The 18,786-nt window shown below is 43.9% G+C and overlaps 1 pseudogene; it reads right to left on the bottom strand.

The window, feature by feature from the left end:
- Positions 1 to 17,281: 17,281 nt before the first annotated feature.
- LOC137757161 (DNA repair protein RAD51 homolog 4 pseudogene) lies at positions 17,282 to 18,264 on the bottom strand (annotated as a pseudogene).
- Between the last annotated feature and the right edge of the window lie 522 nt (positions 18,265 to 18,786).

Here is an 18,786-nt window from a genome sequence, read left to right as displayed (position 1 = left end):
GTGACCTGGCCTGGAGTCACATCCCTGAAGCCTGAGCAGGCTTGGGTCCCAAAGCTGGACTGCGGTGGGACCGAGGCAGCGGGGGAGGAGGTGCCGGCAAAGGGGCCCGCTTGCACCTGTAGTGCCTCGTCCCCTCTGGACGGCACCACTATCTCCACATCCAGGAGTGCCTTCCTACAGCTAGCCAAGCCCGCTGCACCCAAAGAACGATGGACCCTGTGGCTGGAAGAGCGCTGTGAAGCCACCCGGTGTCCAGGTCTCTTGGCGCTGGGGTTCCCTCCTCCAGCCTCCTTCCTCAGAGTCGCCCCGCTTACCTACGGCAACTCGCTCACCTCGGCGGTTTTGCAGGGCTGGGGATCTGCCGAGTGGTTGGAGGGGAAGGGGGAAGAAGTAATGGGACACAATCCCTTGGGTGTTTGTTGTGGCACATTCCGCTCTCATTTAAATTCCGGGACACGGCTTTTCAGAGCGTCTGGATTTCCAGGTAACCGGACGGTGCTTGAAAAAACTCCTGCCACCTTGTGGCCACTTCTTGTAACAACAACTTACAAACCGGTGCTTAGGGGCACTTCATAATCAGAAGGCCTGCGGGGCTGTAAATGACCCCTACCCTCCAGAAATGTCCTGGGGAAGGTCACTGAAAAAGAATTCAGAACAGTGACCTTTCAAGTAGCTAATTTCAAGAGGTAAATTTTATTAACTGTGCTCTTAAAAGAAAAAGCATATGAACAGATGCTGTACATCAATAAGTATTCAAGCAATGGAAATCCCAAGTACATCGAGGTATCTCTTGCAGCCGTCAGAATTGTCACAGTAAATATTTTTACAAAGTATAAATGCTGGAGAGAGTGTGGAGAAAAATTAACTCTCCAATGCTCTTTGTGGTAATGTAAATTGGCAACAGTCAATATGGAGTACTTCATGGAAAACTTAAGGTTACAAGAGAGGAAGGGTTGCCGGGAGGTTTAAATTAGGCGTTTGGAATTAACATATACACACTAATATATATATAAAAATATATACAGGGACTTCCCTGATGGTCTAGCGGTAAAGAATCCACCTTGCAATTCAGGAGACGCCTGTTCCCCTTTTCCGGGAACTAAGATCCCACGTGCCATGGGGGCAACCGAGACCTCGCGCCACAACTACTGAGGTCGCTCGCCCCAACGAGTGGGTCCACGTGTCACACGCTACAGAGCCCATGCGCCATGGACCCCACTCTCCACGACTACAGAGCCCACATGCCCTGGAGCCTGCGCGCCATAACTACAGAATAGAAAGCCCGCACACCACAACTAGAGAGATGCCTGCATGCCACACCAAGACCTGACGCAGCCAAAAAGAAAACATTTTTTAAAAAGACGATAAATAAATAAAATTAATATTAAAAAAAGATAAACAACATGATCATAACTCTATGGCACAGGAAGCTAAAATACATATATTCAAATCTATATATATCTGAATGACTTTGATATATGGCACAAACCAATACAACATTTTATATCAACTGTATTTAAATTTAAAAAAGAATTGGAAATTTATGCATATATTTTTTAAAAGTTTTGAAAATCAGAATGTTCATTATGACTTCCTGAGAACATGCGAACCCTTGCAGAAGAAATGTTGCATGTCGTTTTTGGCCTGTGATATGATTATAAAAGCCATCAGTTCAAGGCCAGGGATGTGACTCTTGTAAAAATCACCAGTTTTTACTTAGAAGATAGCAATAGGAACAGTTTCTCATGTGGTCACAAGGTAGACTCATTCTTCAGTAGTGAAGCACTCCAAGTGTTGTGAAAGTAACCATGTCCTAACCCTTTGCTGGGTTAATTCATTGTTTCATTCATTCAAACACATTTTTTAATGTCTGCTGACGCTGTGGCCAGCAGTGATGGGATACAGGTATGCACAAAGTATGCAGCGCGGCTGTCCTCCTGGAGCTGAAAGTATAGCAGGGGCGACAGACTAGAAACTGACAATTATGACAGTGTGTGCACAGTGCAGTGAGGGAGAGGTTGACAGTTTTCCAGAACTCGTGGGAGGGGTGTGTAACCAGGGCTTACAGGGAGTCAGGGCTTCTCAGGGGACATGAAGCTGAAAATTAGACCTAAGGGACGAGCAGAAGTTGGCCAGCAGGAAGTAATATCTGACGGTTTCAGTTTTCTCTGCGATGTAGAAGGCGAGCCATCTCCAGAGAGCCCTCATGGTGGTGGCAGGTTTGAGAAGAGTGGAGAATGTTCTACTTATCTGGTGCTTTGTTTAATGTTTAAAAAACGGTATTTTGGGCTTCCCTGGTGGCGCAGTGGTTAAGAATCCGCCTGCCAATGCAGGGGACAGGGCTTCGAGCCCTGGCCCGGGAAGATCCCACATGCCGCGGAGCAACTAAGTCCGTGCACCACAACTACTGAGCCTGCACTCTAGAGTCCGTCAGCCACGACTACTGAGCCTGCGTGCTGCAACTACTGAAGCCCGCACACCTAGAGCCTGTGCTCCGCAACAAGAGAAACCACTGCAATGAGAGGCCCTCACACCGCAACTAAGAGTAGCCCCCACTCGCCGCAACTAGAGAAAGCCCACATGCAGCAACGAAGACCCAACGCAGCCAAAAAAATTAAAGAAACAAAACAAAACAAAAAAAAAAAAACGGTATTTTGCTGAATATTTAACGCAATCATCTGGCTCAGTAATTTACACACACCCACACCCACACACACTGAGATGTCTTACTTCTCCCCCTGGCCCTGTCCATCTCTTTTCCCCTGCCCCATTATTATAACTTAAAACTTAGCTATACTAAGTGTTTAAGTGCAAATAGAAGCAAATTTAATTAAATATTCTCTTCTGTCCCCCTTTCTTAGTTAAATGTAACTGTGGCAGAGACAATGTTCTCTGGTCACCGAATTCCCCCTTTTTTTCCCTCTCTGAGGAACACAGGAAGACTATATTTCCCAGCCTCCTTTGCTGTTAGGTTGAGGCCATATGACCAGGTCTGGCCAGTAGGAGGTGAGCGGAGGTGATTACACCATCCCTGGGCTCTCCCATATGACTTCCTGAGCTGTGTTTACACTTTCTCTCTCTTTGGTTATGGCTTCAAAGGTCACAGGTTTAAGATGGCGGCATATAGATCTGAGTCATCTGACTCACACTGGGTTGTGGAATGAGCTAGAAATAAAGGGCTTCTCCCTGGTGGCGCAGTGGTTAAGAATCTGCCTGCCAACGCAGGGGACACGGGTTCGAGCCCTGGTCTGGGAAGATCCCACATGCCGCGGAGCAACTGGGCCCGTGAGCCACAACTACTGAGCCTGCGCGTCTGGAGCCTGTGCTCCGCAACAAGAGAGGCCGCGATGGTGAGAGGCCCGCGCACCGCGATGAAGAGTGGCCCCCGCTTGCCGCAACTAGAGAAAGCCCTCGCACAGAAACGAAGACCCAACACAGCCAAAAATAAATAATAAATAAATAATAAATTAATCAAAGAAATAAATATGTATTATGTTAAGCTGCTGAGATGTCATAGTTTGTTACTGCACATAATGTGCCCATCAGAACAAAGGAAATGACAAATACTACCCTTAACCTTCACTATATTTTACTTAAAACAACGTATCCTGAAGATCTTTCTATTTTCTTAATAGGTATACAGTATTCCATTTTGTAGATGTAGCACAGGTTATTTAATTCGTTCCTTTACAATGGACATGGCATATTGCCAATTTCTTGTCATTATGCACATATATCATTATGTAAATGTGCAGACTGGAAAATGTCTTAAGTGGTTGATATGGAAAATGGAAAAAAGATTTGACAAGGGAAACACAATAGGGTTGCGGCAACATTAAAGACCCAATTGACTGTGGACACCATAAATACGTTGTAGTGCAAATCTGAGAAATTCTATGCTTTTTCTCTAATGCTTCTCAGCACTTCAGGTGAAGCTGGGGAAAAGGCAGATAGGTGGACCCACTGAGGATGGGGTATTGGCAGGCTGAGTCGAGAGCTGGTCAACAGGCAGGGGGAATGAAGACCTTGGCAGTAGAGTGGTTGAAATGTTGGTCCAAGTTATCTGAGCTGCATAGGGAAGGGGGTGAATAAAGGAAGGGGGTGATTGGTAGTGAGAAAGTTTAGGGGCCATTGGGCTGGAGTCTTGATAAAACTGAAGAACCAAAGTATTGGGAGTGAGTGAGAGAGAGAGAGAGAGTTGGAAGAAAGGAGCCTGAAATCCAAGTGCCAGATATTTCGGTTTGCGATTTCACAGTTGATAGGTGTTCTTCCAGACGAAGATCAGCTTTAGGAAGTGACCATATGGCCAATACGGAATAGAAGAGAAAGTCATCACTGGTGAAGAGAACAAGAAAATTAGAGGCAGGACATTCTATGTGACATTCACTTGAATGTTAGAGACTTCTGGGAATAATACAGGACTTGGAGTGAAGAATAAGATTATGAGCCAGAAGCTAAAATATTTAAAAGTCTTCTGGGATTTCTTAGCTTGGAGCCCATGAATCCCTAAATGATCTATGAATAGGTTTCGGGAAGTCATAAAAAAAAAAAAAACCTTGAAGGTATATACAAAATAGCATGTGGATATGTGTTTGCACATTTTATCAGGAAAGGGTCCACGACTTTTGTTAGTTTCTCAAAGGGTTCATGATTCTCTTGCCCCACCTCTCAGACTTAACCGTAACCCTCAAACAGTGCCAACGGAACTTCCTGCCATGATGACAAAAGGTCTATGCCGGTGCTGTTAATATGCAAATACGGTAGCTGCTAGCCACGTGCGGCTGCTGAACATCAGGACGTAGCTAGTGGGACCGAGGACCTGCACTTTAAATTAATTTAAATTTACATTCAATTAGCCACAGCTACTGAACGGTGCAACTCTACAAAAATGGCGCACAGAAAAGTACTCCGTATCTTGTATGTTTCAGCAGCAAAGGTCAATTTTGTTTACCAATGAGATCTCCATTTTGATACTCTTCTATTTGACGTACTTTCTTCAATCATATGGGACTCAGTGCCTGTGTTTTATGGACTCCCACATTGCTGGTGAATTTTCCCTACAATGTGCTATTTGTCCATTTGATGATACCTACCCATATATAATACATTTTTGCCCCTGTCTTGCTTTCTCTATCAAGAGAGACACACAGGGCTTAGAGACACACAGGGCTTAGAGACACACAGGGCTTCAAGTTACTTTGTAAACCTCCTGAAACCTAGAGTGGTCATAGGTCCTCAGGAATTAGTAGTTAGCAAATCTATCATGGCCCAATTTTCTGAATTCTTTCGGTATTCTCTCCACATAGCTGCGTGTCTACTCTGTGTAGCCCTTTTCACTGATCAGAAGACATCAAAGGGACTAGGGGATAGGAAACCACAATCCTTGCTCTTCAAAAGCCCGCAGCGCCCCATCTTCCCAAGTTCCTTCAAACGCCTCAGCCTGACCCTCAGGTTCCCTCACAGAGGCAGTTTTTGTTATTCTCTCCTGTAACTTAGCATCAGGCCACAGTGAGGTGTGCTTTGTTCCTTAAACATAGTCCGTATTTTCTCACTTCTCAGGATGAGTGTCCTTGGCTCCCTTCTAGCTTTCTGAATCCTACCGATCTATTAAGAGTCCGTCTCAAACACCATCTCCTCCAAGAACTATTTTCTGATTTCTTTCCAAATATGAATCCTCTTCCCTTTGGCCCTAGTGTGTTATACCTCTTTCAGGAGGCTTGGATATTTTTGCACGTTATAGCCCACTTAACTAGGCTAACAGCCCCCTGAAGGTAGGTCTTCTGTCTGATCCATTTGTTTGGAACTGTGCCTCATTTGAAAAAGAATTCAAGGTGGCTTTCAAAGACATATAGTAGTATATTTGATAGAAACTTTAACCACAAAAGAACAAATAATAAGCTCACTCTTTACCGCTAGGACTCCAATTCATCTGAAAAGAGCCACTCTCTTGACCTGTCAATACGTGGTCAGTTACAACGTCTACGATGGGATGTTAACACGCCTGGTATAACTGTATGCATTCAGTTTGACCATTAAAATGGGGCCATCCAACCCCCTAAAATATATGGAACACAAGCCACTCTCAGATCCTTGGTAGATACGGACCTTGCCTCAGAAGTAGCTGGCAGAAGAGCCCCCTTAGAAGGGAGCCATCCAATGGAGAAGACGGGAGTGAAGTCTGTGCTCTTGAAAGATGTACACTTCTGCTTGCCAGTCTCCGTTACACACTTACACACATGTTACTTGGTCAGCTCATCAGCAGATGTGGGTAGGAAACGTATGTGTGTTTTGTACCTGCCGGCAGTGTTGATTTTGAATAAAGATATGCTGCTGTCTTCTTCTTGATGATGTCGAGTGTGTATGCATTCGCTTTGCTCTGCTGACAGTCAGGCATTGAGCAAATAGATACGTCTGCTTTTTTCTTTAATGGCCATCTTTCATTGCCCGTCTTAAATGATATGTTAGTTTGTTCTCAGGACATCTGGTGGCCTCAAGCATTTCAGAAGATAGAAATGATTTGTTGAATTGAAAAGGTGGTATTGTATTCAGTTGGTGTCAGATACCGCCACTTGGCTGCTCAGATGAGGCTTGTAAAAGACCTGCTTTCAACCGCAGGGAAGAGAGCTGAAGACTTGAAAATGACAGCTGGGGAGTTGGTACTGGTTTGAAATTTTCAGCCTGGCCAGGACTGTCAGAATAATAAGCCTTAGGATATTCACTGTCATGTTTCATGAATCAAAGAAGAAAGTGCTTACTTGGTAAGAAGAGAGCACACTTGGCTGGAATACAAGTAAAATTATTGCTTATGAATCGTAAAGACAAGTTCACCCCATCATGGTTTGTGAAGAGGAAGATTTAGTATTTTCTATCTGAGAACCTACAGAAAGTAAAAAATCACTCAATGCACAGAACATAGCAACACAGAGCCTTTGTTAACTATGGTTGAAGACACTTCTCCATGAGTCTCCAGAGTTTCTGCGTGTCTTGCTGGTGGAGGTGCTGATGGCCTTTGTGCTGGACTTTTTTTTTCTCAAGGACGTCTGTATAGCATCCTTGAAAGGCAGAAACAACATCTTCCTCCAGAGCAAAGACCAGGTTTCTTTACTGCCCAGTATAATAAAGATAGTATCTCCCCCCCCCCCCCCACCCCCGATGCAAAACTCAGGCAGGTTTGCTTTCTGTCCGCCATAAAAACATTTGGGTTCCCTAAGCTCAGGGTTCTTTGATTATGCTGCAAAACCACTGCATTCACAGTGTCTACCTGGGTCACTCTGTACAGCCCCCATGAGGCTTGGGAAGCAAGAAGGATATGATACGAATATGAAGCTCATGCTGCTTGTGGTTCTGAGAATACGAAAGTCTTTTGTCTCTGACCCAGGAATCTCATGTCTTCTGCCAGCATCCATGAAACCGTGGCAGGCTAACTCATGAGCTGGCTGGTAGCGTCAAATCTCAGATCTTTCATAGTTCTTGACGCTGACAATCTTTCATCCACCTCCCTGAGTTCCAGTTTGGTATATTGATTTGGAGTTGAGATGTGGTTTCTGCTGGAAGAATTACATCACAGCATGCTGGAATCAATGTTAAAGTTACCGATGCCTGTTTTCAAGGCCCAAACATTATCAATGGTTGAGAGGGTGGTGTTATGACAGAAGCAGACGTTAAGATTGCAAGAGTTCAGATCTAACCCAAACTTCTATTGAAGGGGCATTATAGAGAGCTTGCTCAGCTCACATGCTTCGAATTCAGATAGACTTGGGCTCTCGATGTGACTCCCTAAGAGCTGTGTCACTGGGCAAGTCCTTAACCTCTTTATGTTTCAGTTTCCTCACCTGTGAAACAGCAAGACAATAGAATCTACCTCTTGGGTTTGGGGGGAGGCGCTTAATACAGGGGTTGGAAAAAGTTTTGGTAAAAAGCCAGATAGTAAATATTTTAGGTTTCTTGGGTCCTACAATCTGACAACTATTCAACTCTGCGAGCACAGCACGAAAGCCATAGACAATACTTGAGTGAATGGGTTTGGCTGTGTTCCAAAAAAACTTTATTTATAAAAACAGGCAGTATGCCAGATTCGGCCCTTGGACTATAGGTTGTCAGCCTGTGATGCAGAACTTCGCTTGACTCACTGCCAGCATCTAATAAAGGGGCTCCTCTGCCAGGCACTGTTCTCTGTATTTGTTACTTCACTTAATCCTCTGTGCGGTAGCTAGTATCCCCATCTTACAGACAAGGAAACTGAGGCTCAGGGAAGATAAACAATTTGCTAAGTTTCCATGGCTGCATAGCCAAGATCAAGTCAAACTCTGACCTTCTGACTTTAAGTCGATTTTTCCTACCAACACCTTTTGTTACCTTTGAAAACAAATATCTCCATGCCCAGCAGTTTTAGAGGCAAAACCTCAGTTTTGCTGGGGCAAAAATTCTCGTTTGTAGGTGTATTTGCATGTATAAAGTAAGGTTTGGATTATGCAAAACAATGTTCACCAAAATCCCTAATGAGATTCTAGCTCTGGATTCATAAGTATTTTGAATAGTTTTACCCACACCACAAAACTTAATATATTGCAGAATATTTCCATTAAGAAGAAGGAGAAAAAGTATTGCCTGCAAAAGTAGTGATGAACAGGAAAAGGCAGGTTTCCCTATTCATTATTTCTTGGGTAGGTGGTTTATCACCTGGAGGAGTCCAAAGTGACATATAAATCCAGAGTCTATCTAAAGAAAAAAATTCACATTTTCTTATGGATTCAAATGAGACAAGGTCCTGGCCACAGAAAAATTCAGGGAGATATTTGCCTGGATTATTACTATATGTCAAGCAAGTTATAAGGTGAATATCAGTTAATGACCATTAGAATAAAAGGTGCCAGTAAAGCAAAAAAGGAATAGGAAAAACCCACCGACATCTTGAGAGTGATTATCCTTGAAATATGGAATTACAGATTATACAAATGTTTTTAAACTTTTCTGTATTTTCCAAATTTTCTACAGTGAGCATGGGTTGACTTTATAAACAGAAAAATCCAGAAATGTCACAAAAATTATTCATACAGAGTTTGCAATAGCAAGGGAAATGATTTTGTCCTAATGTTAAGGATACAAAGTTAGAGAGAGAAAAGTATTTCCTCTCTGCTTGAAAAGAACTAGAATCTTCACAAAGAAAAAGCAGACTAGAAGAATATTAATAGAGGCGTTAATAGAGATATCAACAGATCATGGGAATGCAAGGTAATATTTTCCTCTTCTTTTTATTCTTTTGCAGGTTCCGGATCTTCTATGAGGAATGTATGTTATGTTTAAAATGTTATAGAAAAATGTAATTTTGAAATAAAGCCAAAGCTATCTAAAAACGAAAAACACAACAAATAACTAATTACACTTTTGGTCTCAACTGGTTTGCTTCTCCTCTATTCACCGAGCAGCTTTTGCTTCCACAGGAAGCAGGCCACTCCTGTGTGCAGACAAGGACTGTCTCTGCAACCCCTACCGTGGTGTTGGAGGGGGGCCAGTGCTGTGGGCGTGTGTGTGTGTACGTGTGTGTGCACACGCATGCACGTGCATGTGTGGTGTTGGGGAAAGGGAGAGTTGCTCTTTGTTACGGAGTCAGCGCTCCTATTTTTCAGTCCCAGGCGGCGGCGTCCCGCTGCTTACGGCTGGGCTCGGCAGTGCTTTCCACGTCTCGACCTGCCCTCTCCCGCGGCATTCCCACCCTGCTAATGAATATCCATCACCTTTCTCTGAACTGAGCCCAAGCCTCCCACCTGCCCTGCTTCGTAATTATACTCTAGCCTGTCTCAAATCCTCCTTCAGCGGGCTTGCAAAGTATCCAGGTTTCCTCCTCCCCCCCCCCCCCACCCCGGTGTCCTGACTCACACTTGCAAGGTGCCTCAGCCCAGGATCTAGCCCTGCCCCCAAACCCCAGCTTGCTACCTGGGGCCGTCTTACCTATTGCCCAACTTTCCGGAAACAGCCTGATTTTACCGTAAAAGTCTCTACTGCCCCAGATTCCCAGCCACTCTGTTCCTGCGCCTGGCAGGAAAAGATGTCTTTTGCAGGGTCATTTGTGCTGACTGTCGGCTTGAATTGTCACTGTGACTTGTCTCCCCCAAGCCTGGCTGAACCTTTGATGTTACCTGGCCTGCTCCCCGGTGTCGATCTGTTCTAGGCGCTGGGTTCTGTGCCAAGGCTCCGTCCTCTCAGCCACCCTACTGCGATGCCAAAGTTGCATCGGGTCTAGACATCCAAAACTGCCTTGGCAATACAAGGGCAGACGCCAAGGTCAGGAGCAAAAGCACAAAAGCAAACGGTGGTGGAAAGACCGGGGGATCCAACAGCCAAAACAGAGGCGATCCTGGGCCACGGTTTCTCCACCTTGGCACTCTACCATTTGGAGCTGGATCGTTCTTTGTTGTGAGGGGGCTGTGTCGTGCACTGTCGGATGTTGAGCAGCACCCCTGGCCTGTACCCATTCGATGCCAGTAGCACCCCCCCTCCCAGGTGTGACAAACAAAAGTGTCTCCAGACACTGCCAAATATCCCTGGAAGGCAAAACCGCTCCCACTGACTGAGAGCCACTGATCTATACTATTAGAGGTCCCCCAAATGGTTCTTCCCTTTGGACTTTGTGGACATGTTTGCTTTTAATCAAGGTTTCTCAACCTCAGCACTATTGACATTTTGGAGAAACCCTGGTCTATATGAATGTTGTTCAACTGGACTTGACAGAAAGTCTTAGGGTAACCCACCACATGTACAGAACAGCCTTCATAAACAATGGCATTCGGCATGGTCACCCCAATGCCGGGTGACCGCCTGTCCTGCTTGCCTTTGCAAAGGACCAGCTAAGTTTGCACTGACAGGGTCAGGCGGGTCCCGAAATTGCCTACTTGATCAGATACGCAAGTCATTAAAACTGGTGATAAGCTCGTCCCAACTTCCTACAAAGTTGTTCAAGGACATAACTGAGGAAACCACATAATTCAGAAATCTTGGCCTTCAGAGCTCCCTGTGAGAAGAAATCAGATGAACTGCAGTGCAGGAACTTTGTGATCACTGTTTTTGGCTGTCCAGAGGTTGTTTTTAGCGCAGGTCACAATTCTAACTATGCCCTGGGTAGGTGTATTTTTCTTTACATGTTTTAAATGTATGGACTTTCAATTTCATCTGAGTCAATTTCATCAGCGGTATGGTCAAGTACCCCAAATTAGTCAACCAAAAAGCAATGCAGGGTGGAAATCAGTGGTTCTCAGCTCTACTGTACAGAAGAATCACCCCAGGGGGAATTGTGAACAATTCCAAAGCCTCAGACCCCAGCCCCCGGAGCAATTAAATCAGGATCTCTGATTTAAGACTTCCCAGCAGGGTCAGGAACCTGCCGAGTAAATGAATGTAATTTGCAAAAGACTAGAGTGGAAGCTCAAAGAGAGAAAATGGCCAATGGCAAAATTACACGATCCACGTGCTGTTTCTATCACTCCTGCGCCCTGCTCTAGCGCCCTTAGTCCTAAAGTCATCTAATTTTTCTTTTCTTCTTATTTTTTTTTTAACACCTATGTTTTCCAATCTTAGCATCCCTTCTTACTTTGCTCACTTTTGAGCCTCCATGTAAGTGAAATATACAAATTCCATTACAGAGGGAAAAGGGTTAAAAAAAAAAAATGACAAAAGCTGAAATCTGGGGCTTTATGGAAAAGTGTTACAAAGTGGGAACAGCTGGTGTGCAGTTGTTATCAGCTACCACTTGAGAACTGCTTCAGCAGCGCTTAATTTTATTCCTCACTGGAGGCACCAGCCTTCTTTCTGGAGTCTCTCCATTGCCATCACCAGGGAATATTTCTGAGAAACGGTTTGATATGACTTCAGTGCAATGTTCCTTAAGGTTTGGCATCCATAGTGTCCTTAATGGGTTTTCTACGCTATCAGGAATTTCATGTAGGTAATCCATTTAATAAATTAAAGAGAAATCAAGTCATCATAATTTGCAAAGTATAAATAATATTTAATAACTGTAGATTCATATTAGTGAATACGTGAAAGGGAAGACATTATTTGTAATCTATCACCAAGGTGGCAGAGACTGGCTAGTTGTTCACCAAACCATTTCCCTTCACCTCCTGGGCACACAGCTAGACTACATTTCCCTGCATCCCTTGCAGTTAGGTGGGGCCATGTAACTGACTGCTGCCAATTGAAGGTGAAGGGAAGTGTGGGCTCTGTCACTGTGCTACCTGCTCTTTGAAGTTCTCTGCCTCACCCAATGAGCTTCTGGCTCTACAGGTATCACTGAGAAATAAATCAGGGATTTCCTTAAACTAATACTCAATTTATTATGATATCACGATATCTCTAAGGGGTACCAGCTCTACTGTGTTGAAAGTCCCAATATTTGGTTTGGAATAGGTGTTATCTGCTTATCCTCAGATCATCTTCCTCTTTCCTCCAAACCTGAGGTCTGAGCAGAGGGCCTCTGAGTCAAATGTTGCTGCAAAAAGATTAACTCCAATTTCATGTTTTTCTTATGGTTTATCAAGAAGGGGGTATTGAAACTTGAGGAGTAAAAGCTTTTGGTCTGAACAACTGGAAGCTTGGAATTGCCTTTTACTGAGATGCAGAAGACTGCAGAAGAAATCAGTTCTCTTTCACACATGAATACAAACAAGATGCCCCTCCCCAAGCCCTCCAGGAACTGCTTTGGGATCCACAAGGGAAGGGAGGGTCCCGTACTCATAGGTATGCACATCTGAAAATGTTATGCATTTTTGGCCAGAATATTCAATAGGTGATGTTGTGTCCTTCTCAGGGTAGCCCATCTGGAGGCATACGATGTCCGTCTGTCCTTTATTGGTGATATAAACTTATCTGCATAGCATTCCTTTGTTTGGATACCCCATAGTTTATTCGACCAGTCTCCTATGCTTGGACAAATAATGCTGCAATGAGTAACCTTTTGCACATGTGTTTTCATATTGTTAGAGGTGTATTTCAGGGTAAATTCTGACACGTGGCATTGGTGGGTCAAAGGGTAAGCACTTACACAGTTTTGTTAGATATTGCCAAATTTCCCTCCATAGAGATTATACAGTTTTGCATTCCCTCCATCAACGAGAGTGCTCACAATTGACTAACAGATTGTGGTGTCGGTGTTTTGAATTGCTGCCACTCTGATGGGTGAGAGTGGTGTCTCAGGGTACTTTTCATTTGCATTTCTGTTATTATGAGTGAAGCTGAGCATCTTGTCATAAGTTCAAGAGCCATTTTTACATCTCTTTTTGTAAATTGTCCATGTCTTCTGCACATACTTTTCCCATAGGATTATTGGTTTTTCTAAACTCAATTATAAAAGTTCTTTGCATATTACGAATTTTAGCTCCTTATCTGTGAAATATATTACAAATAGTTTTTCCCAGCTTGCCATTTATCCTTTGACTTTACTTATGTTGTTTTATGCCAAGCAAAAAAAAAATTTATTTTTATGTCATCAAATTTATCCATCTCTTATTTAAAAAAAAATTTTTTTTAAATGTTTATTTATTTATTTATTTTTGGTTGCATTGGGTCTTTGTTGCTGCGTGTGGGCTTTCTCTAGTTGTGGTGAGCAGGGGCTACTCTTCGTTGGGGTGCGCAGGCTTTTCATTGTCGTGGCTTCTCTTGTTGTGGTGCACGGGCTTAGTTGCTCCGCAGCATGTGGGATCTTCCTGGACCAGGGCTCGAACCCGTGTCCCCTGCATTGGCAGACAGATTCTTAACCACTGCGCCACCAGGGAAGTCCCCTTTTCTCTTACTGCATCAGCATTTTGAGTTGTAGTTAGAAAGCCTTTCACTATACCCTACAAAATCATTTTTACTTGGCACCTACTATGTCCAAGGCACTAGATGAGATGTTAAAAAGAAAACAAAACTGAACAGAATCCAGTCCTTATACGAAAGAAAGAATGGATCATAGCTTACTTGTCCTTGATTCAAAGAGAATTTTTATATTCATAATTTGAGTATAAATAGATTGCAGGTAATCTTGACCAGAACTCTGGGGATTATTTTTTCTGAAGCAGAAACCAACACACATCATCAGACAAATGGGAGGAAATATAGGATGGTAGTCACTATGTTGGGCTTTGGAATCAAAATGCTCTGGGTTTTGTTCTGCATCTTACTAGCTGTGCAAATTTGGACAAGTTGCTAAACCTCTCTGAATCTCAACTCCAGAACCTAAAAGTAATACCTGCCTCATAGAGCTGTTGTGGTAATTAAAGGAAATTATGTATGAAAAATGAAAAATGCTTAGCACCATGCCTGATACACAAGAAAAGTGCAATTAAAGAAAGCTCCCCTCTCCCTCCTCCCCTTCAGTGATATGACAATGGAGTAGAATATTGTAGTGGACATCTATTATTTTGTCTACTCAGCCTCACTCCCTTCCCGTTGTCCATCTTGCCCCCTTTTCTTTGATACTCCTCATTCTTGAGAAGAACAAGTTTTGAACAAGAAAAAGAATAAAGGTTCAGATAAGGAGGTTAATCATAAACTTGACAGAGGTACCCACAGGGTCCTGCTCGGCTTCACCAGCAGACACTGCTTTGAGAATGGCTGATGGCATCTGAGTCTGACACAGCTACTCCATTTGTACTTCCAAATGCATGTCTCTCCTCAATGGCCAAAGCAGATGTCACCATTAATGATTTTAGTGCTTTTCTAGATATGAGAAGATGCAAGAATGTGAGCTCATAAAATCTTCTGAAACTATCTAACTATCTGAAGGCCTGTTCTGCCAGTTTTCCCCAGAGCCCAGAGTGCCTCATTCCTGCTCTCCACCCTGAACTCCTTTCAGGGGGTGTTGAAGGTCAGCAGCTGCAGCGGCTCATTATTTAATCCTTTTAGAGGTAGATGGCAAGTGCCAGTTTTGAGTTGACAGAGCCCCTTCATGGTCATAAATTTGACCATGGTTTTAGGGGCATTTCATGATCATTTCATCCCATGGTGCTAGGAATGCTCATTTCCAGGTCTGGCGAAGATTTCATTGATAGGCCACTCAATGTGCTATTACTGGACTAGGCCTTATTAACAGTAGCCAAAAGTCTTTGGACCACCTATCTTACTAGCCTCTTGTGGTCCAGGAAAATATTCCCTATTGTTGCTTCTTCCCATATCTAGAGTAACACTATTACGATCATTCATCTCATATGGAACTATATATTATCATTTTATCAGAGGCTCAGTCACACATTTGTTAATGCAAGAAACAACAATTTTGCAAAACAGGCAATATAGGTCATAAGTTGTTGCAAATGTCTCCTGGTTTCAGCCAGACCCAGGAGGGGATGTGTTAATTTCTTCTTTCCTGCAGCCATTCAGAGATGGCCTGGGTCAGGATGTTCCCTGTGAGCTGAACAAAGGTACTGCAGTTTAACATTCAAGCATGGGGGCAGGGTTCCCTGAGATGGGCCACTATGTATACTTTAAGCTATAGGCAACATCTCTTTAGTGATTAACTTGTAGCAAAAGCAATAGAATACAAAAGTTAAAGAAACGGATCTAATATAGAGTCAGATTTGTTATTCCCTATTACAATTCCCCACTGACAATGTCCATTCCACAATCTTGTGGGAAAGGGGTGAGGACCGCTCTGGCTATTTCCTGCTGAACAGGGGCAATGAGGGGGTGATTGTGGAACGGAATTGATCAGCCTTGGGCAGGGAATATTCCTTAGAATCTTTAGTAAATAGCACAATTCTCTTTCCTTCTTTATCTACAATTATTTTAACCTGATGAAACCCCTTAGCCCTGTTGCTATGTAATTTGTAATTGGACTTAGGCTTTTGGTAACAGTTCCCATACCTATCAATTAATTTTAATTTTCCGACTGTGTCATAACTATATTTAAGGGGAAAGGTTTCCTTACATCTGTGAAAACACAGATTAAAAGCCAGTAATATTTCAGGCAAAACCAAAAACTTATAACCATATTCATCCGTTTACTCAGTCCTATAAAATTAATCCTTTTTACTAACAGTTTTATGAAATCAGAGTTTCCATTAGACCTTTAAAATAGCTTACCTAGTTTAGCAGTATGATTTAAAAGTTATCAGAAACCTGCCCTTGTCAAAATGTCCTTTCTATGACTCTTCTTGAAGATGCAGCAGTTCTGCAAAGCATCAGCTTAGCTGTCTCTGAATGTTAAAGTCTTAAAAAGGCAAGGTTAAAGATCTGATCACAATGCTTTTTGACAAAGAAGCTTATCCAAGTTGTTGTGACATACAACATTTTAAGAAAACAACTAAAATTATAACATTATACCAGGACATATCCAAATTTCAGAAACTTTATATAATTGCTAGAATGCCTATATTAATAACATTTATACATACCGTATAATCTGAGGAGGCTTATCACTCACTTGACAATGCTTTCCATGTAATTTAACAAACCAACCAATCCTACTTAGTTTTATATATATATATATGTATTTTTTTTCCTGAGGTGCCTCAGGGGCCCTCTGAAGCATCCTAAAGTTAGCTGAAGTCAAAAGAACTTTAATTAGAATTTCATAGGAAGTTCATCAAAAAATATCAAAACGTTTTAAAAACATTTGGTCAGACAGAGCCATAGGTCACTGTGAATACTTACAAACAAATACAGATCACTTAAAGGCAAGGAAGTTCACACAATCTGTTATCAAAAACAGCACTCTAAGTAAACTTGTTCTCTTAGCAGAGAGGAAACAAATCTAGTCCTGCACCAGTTTACTTTTTTTTTTTTTTTAATTTCCTTTATGTTTTTAAGAACAGGACCTAGATAAAGAAGAGGTTTGCATTTGCAAGATTACTTCCACCCAGTAATGCAAAGACACAGCTAAGGGAAAGGGCAGCCCCATCTTACAGATGGAAAAACAGAGGCCAAAAAAAAAATGAAGAAGAAGGGAAGGAAAGATAAGCTAGAGGCCTCAGGCTCAGTCACTGTGTTAGAATGGTGACACACAGGGTGATCAGTCCAGTCACTAGCGTGCCTCTTCAGAGATGCCCAAGCCAGAGTGAACTCGGCTCCTGCTGGAAACGCACGTGGTGGAAACAAGGGAAGAAAACCTGGAACCAGCATGAATTTCTGGGTCCTTCCACAATATTATACTCTCTTGCCAGTTTCCAAGAGAGGAGCTGAGGGCTGAGATGGCTGCCCAGCCCGAGAGCTTCTCTGCAGCCCCAAGGGCTGCCGGCAGTGAACAGTAGACATTACCGTGCAGGAGAGCTGGGGACCTTGATGCCTCTCTCTTTCCCAATCAACATCACAGTCATATGTGGTCTCCCTGTACGCTGGGCTCTGCTCTGGGTTCCCCCAGGACCCTATGTCCACCATCTCCTGGAAACCTGTTGGCAGACGAGGAGATTTGGTCAGACATGCCAGGTGCCGTCTGCCTGATGCCCCTGCACCTTGACTGATGTCCAGGAGAAGCCAGGTGCTGGGCACAAAGCTGCAGGAGCAACCGAGGGCAGGTTTGAGCTTCCTGCTGTCCCTATATCGGGTCATGTGGTTGGTCACCACCACTGTCACACTGAGGTCCCGGGCCATGGTCTTCAGCTCTTGGGGCCAGCTGCATCGTCAAGGCCAAGCCTTCCTCTGCTGACCTCCCAGAAGTGGGGCGACCACCGCAGTGACTGAGTCCGCAACCACCACCTTCAGAGTCCCTGAAGAACTGCTCACCTGCTGGGCCCCAGCGCCTCGTAAGTCCTATAGCACATCCAGCATCTGGAAGGTGTCAAACGCATGCACCACCTGGATCCTCTGGAGAGCTCCTGCCTGCTCCTCCTCATCTGGAGTCCTAGCCTAAAGCAGCTGGAGGATGCAGGAGGCTGTGAGGCCTCATTGGAATCGATGTATAGGACGTTGTGCTGCAGGCCATGGGCCACATATGCAGCCACAGAAAGACATACCTGGGTTTTGCCGCTACCTGGGCCTCCTACAATTCCAGTCACTTCTCCAGTATAGAGACCAGCATCGAGCAGTTGTCCAGGCTTCCAATGCCAGTGGACAGGATGGCAGTGGAGGTCTTCAGTTCCTCGTACAGGTCAGTGCCACTGAAGGGGAAAGCTGAGAACTGAGCCAGCAGCACCGGCCTCAGGGTGACTGGGCCTTATAAGACAAGCCACATTTCTGGGCTACCTCCTCCAGGTCTGCAGAAACCAGATCCATCACTGTCTTCATCCCACAGCTCCGCAGAAGCTGGACCATGTCCTGGGTGAGGCCTGGGCACAGTCTGGCCTGGAGCACACCCATGTTCCCTGGGGGTCTGGGGCCGCTTGGCCCAGGGGCATCTGCAGGCCCTCTCCAGATACCCCCCCTACCTTGTGCCCCTTTCTGGACCTGGCATGGGAGGCGGGAGGCAGCGATGGTGTGGACGGTGTGGACCCCATGGGAGCTCCTCAGTTATTTTTGTTTTCTTTTTTTTTGCCGCATTACGAGGCTTGTGGGATTTCAGTTCCCCAGAGATCAAACCTGGGCCCGGCAGTGAAGGTGCCTAACCACTGGACTGCCAGGGAATTCCCAATTTTTAATAGCAAAATCCATTTACCCAATTAAGTTTAATCTAATCACAGCCCGCCCATGCATGAAACTCCTTTTTTACTCAAAACACATATCCCACTTTCCTACTGTATGGTGAAACATTTCCTTTATTGTTTTTAGTAGTTTTAATTACATGTTTAAATTAGAATCCTCAACTCTTAAAAACCTTAATTTCTAGTGAAAACCAAGAGGCAAGTAATTGTTACCAAAATCTGGAGAGACTATTTTAGATAA

Source organism: Eschrichtius robustus, chromosome X (genome assembly GCF_028021215.1).
Source record: "Eschrichtius robustus isolate mEscRob2 chromosome X, mEscRob2.pri, whole genome shotgun sequence".
Classification (NCBI taxonomy): Eukaryota; Metazoa; Chordata; class Mammalia; order Artiodactyla; family Eschrichtiidae; genus Eschrichtius; species Eschrichtius robustus.
Note: the sequence above shows the minus strand (reverse complement) of the source record. Positions and strands in the feature narration are given on the sequence as shown.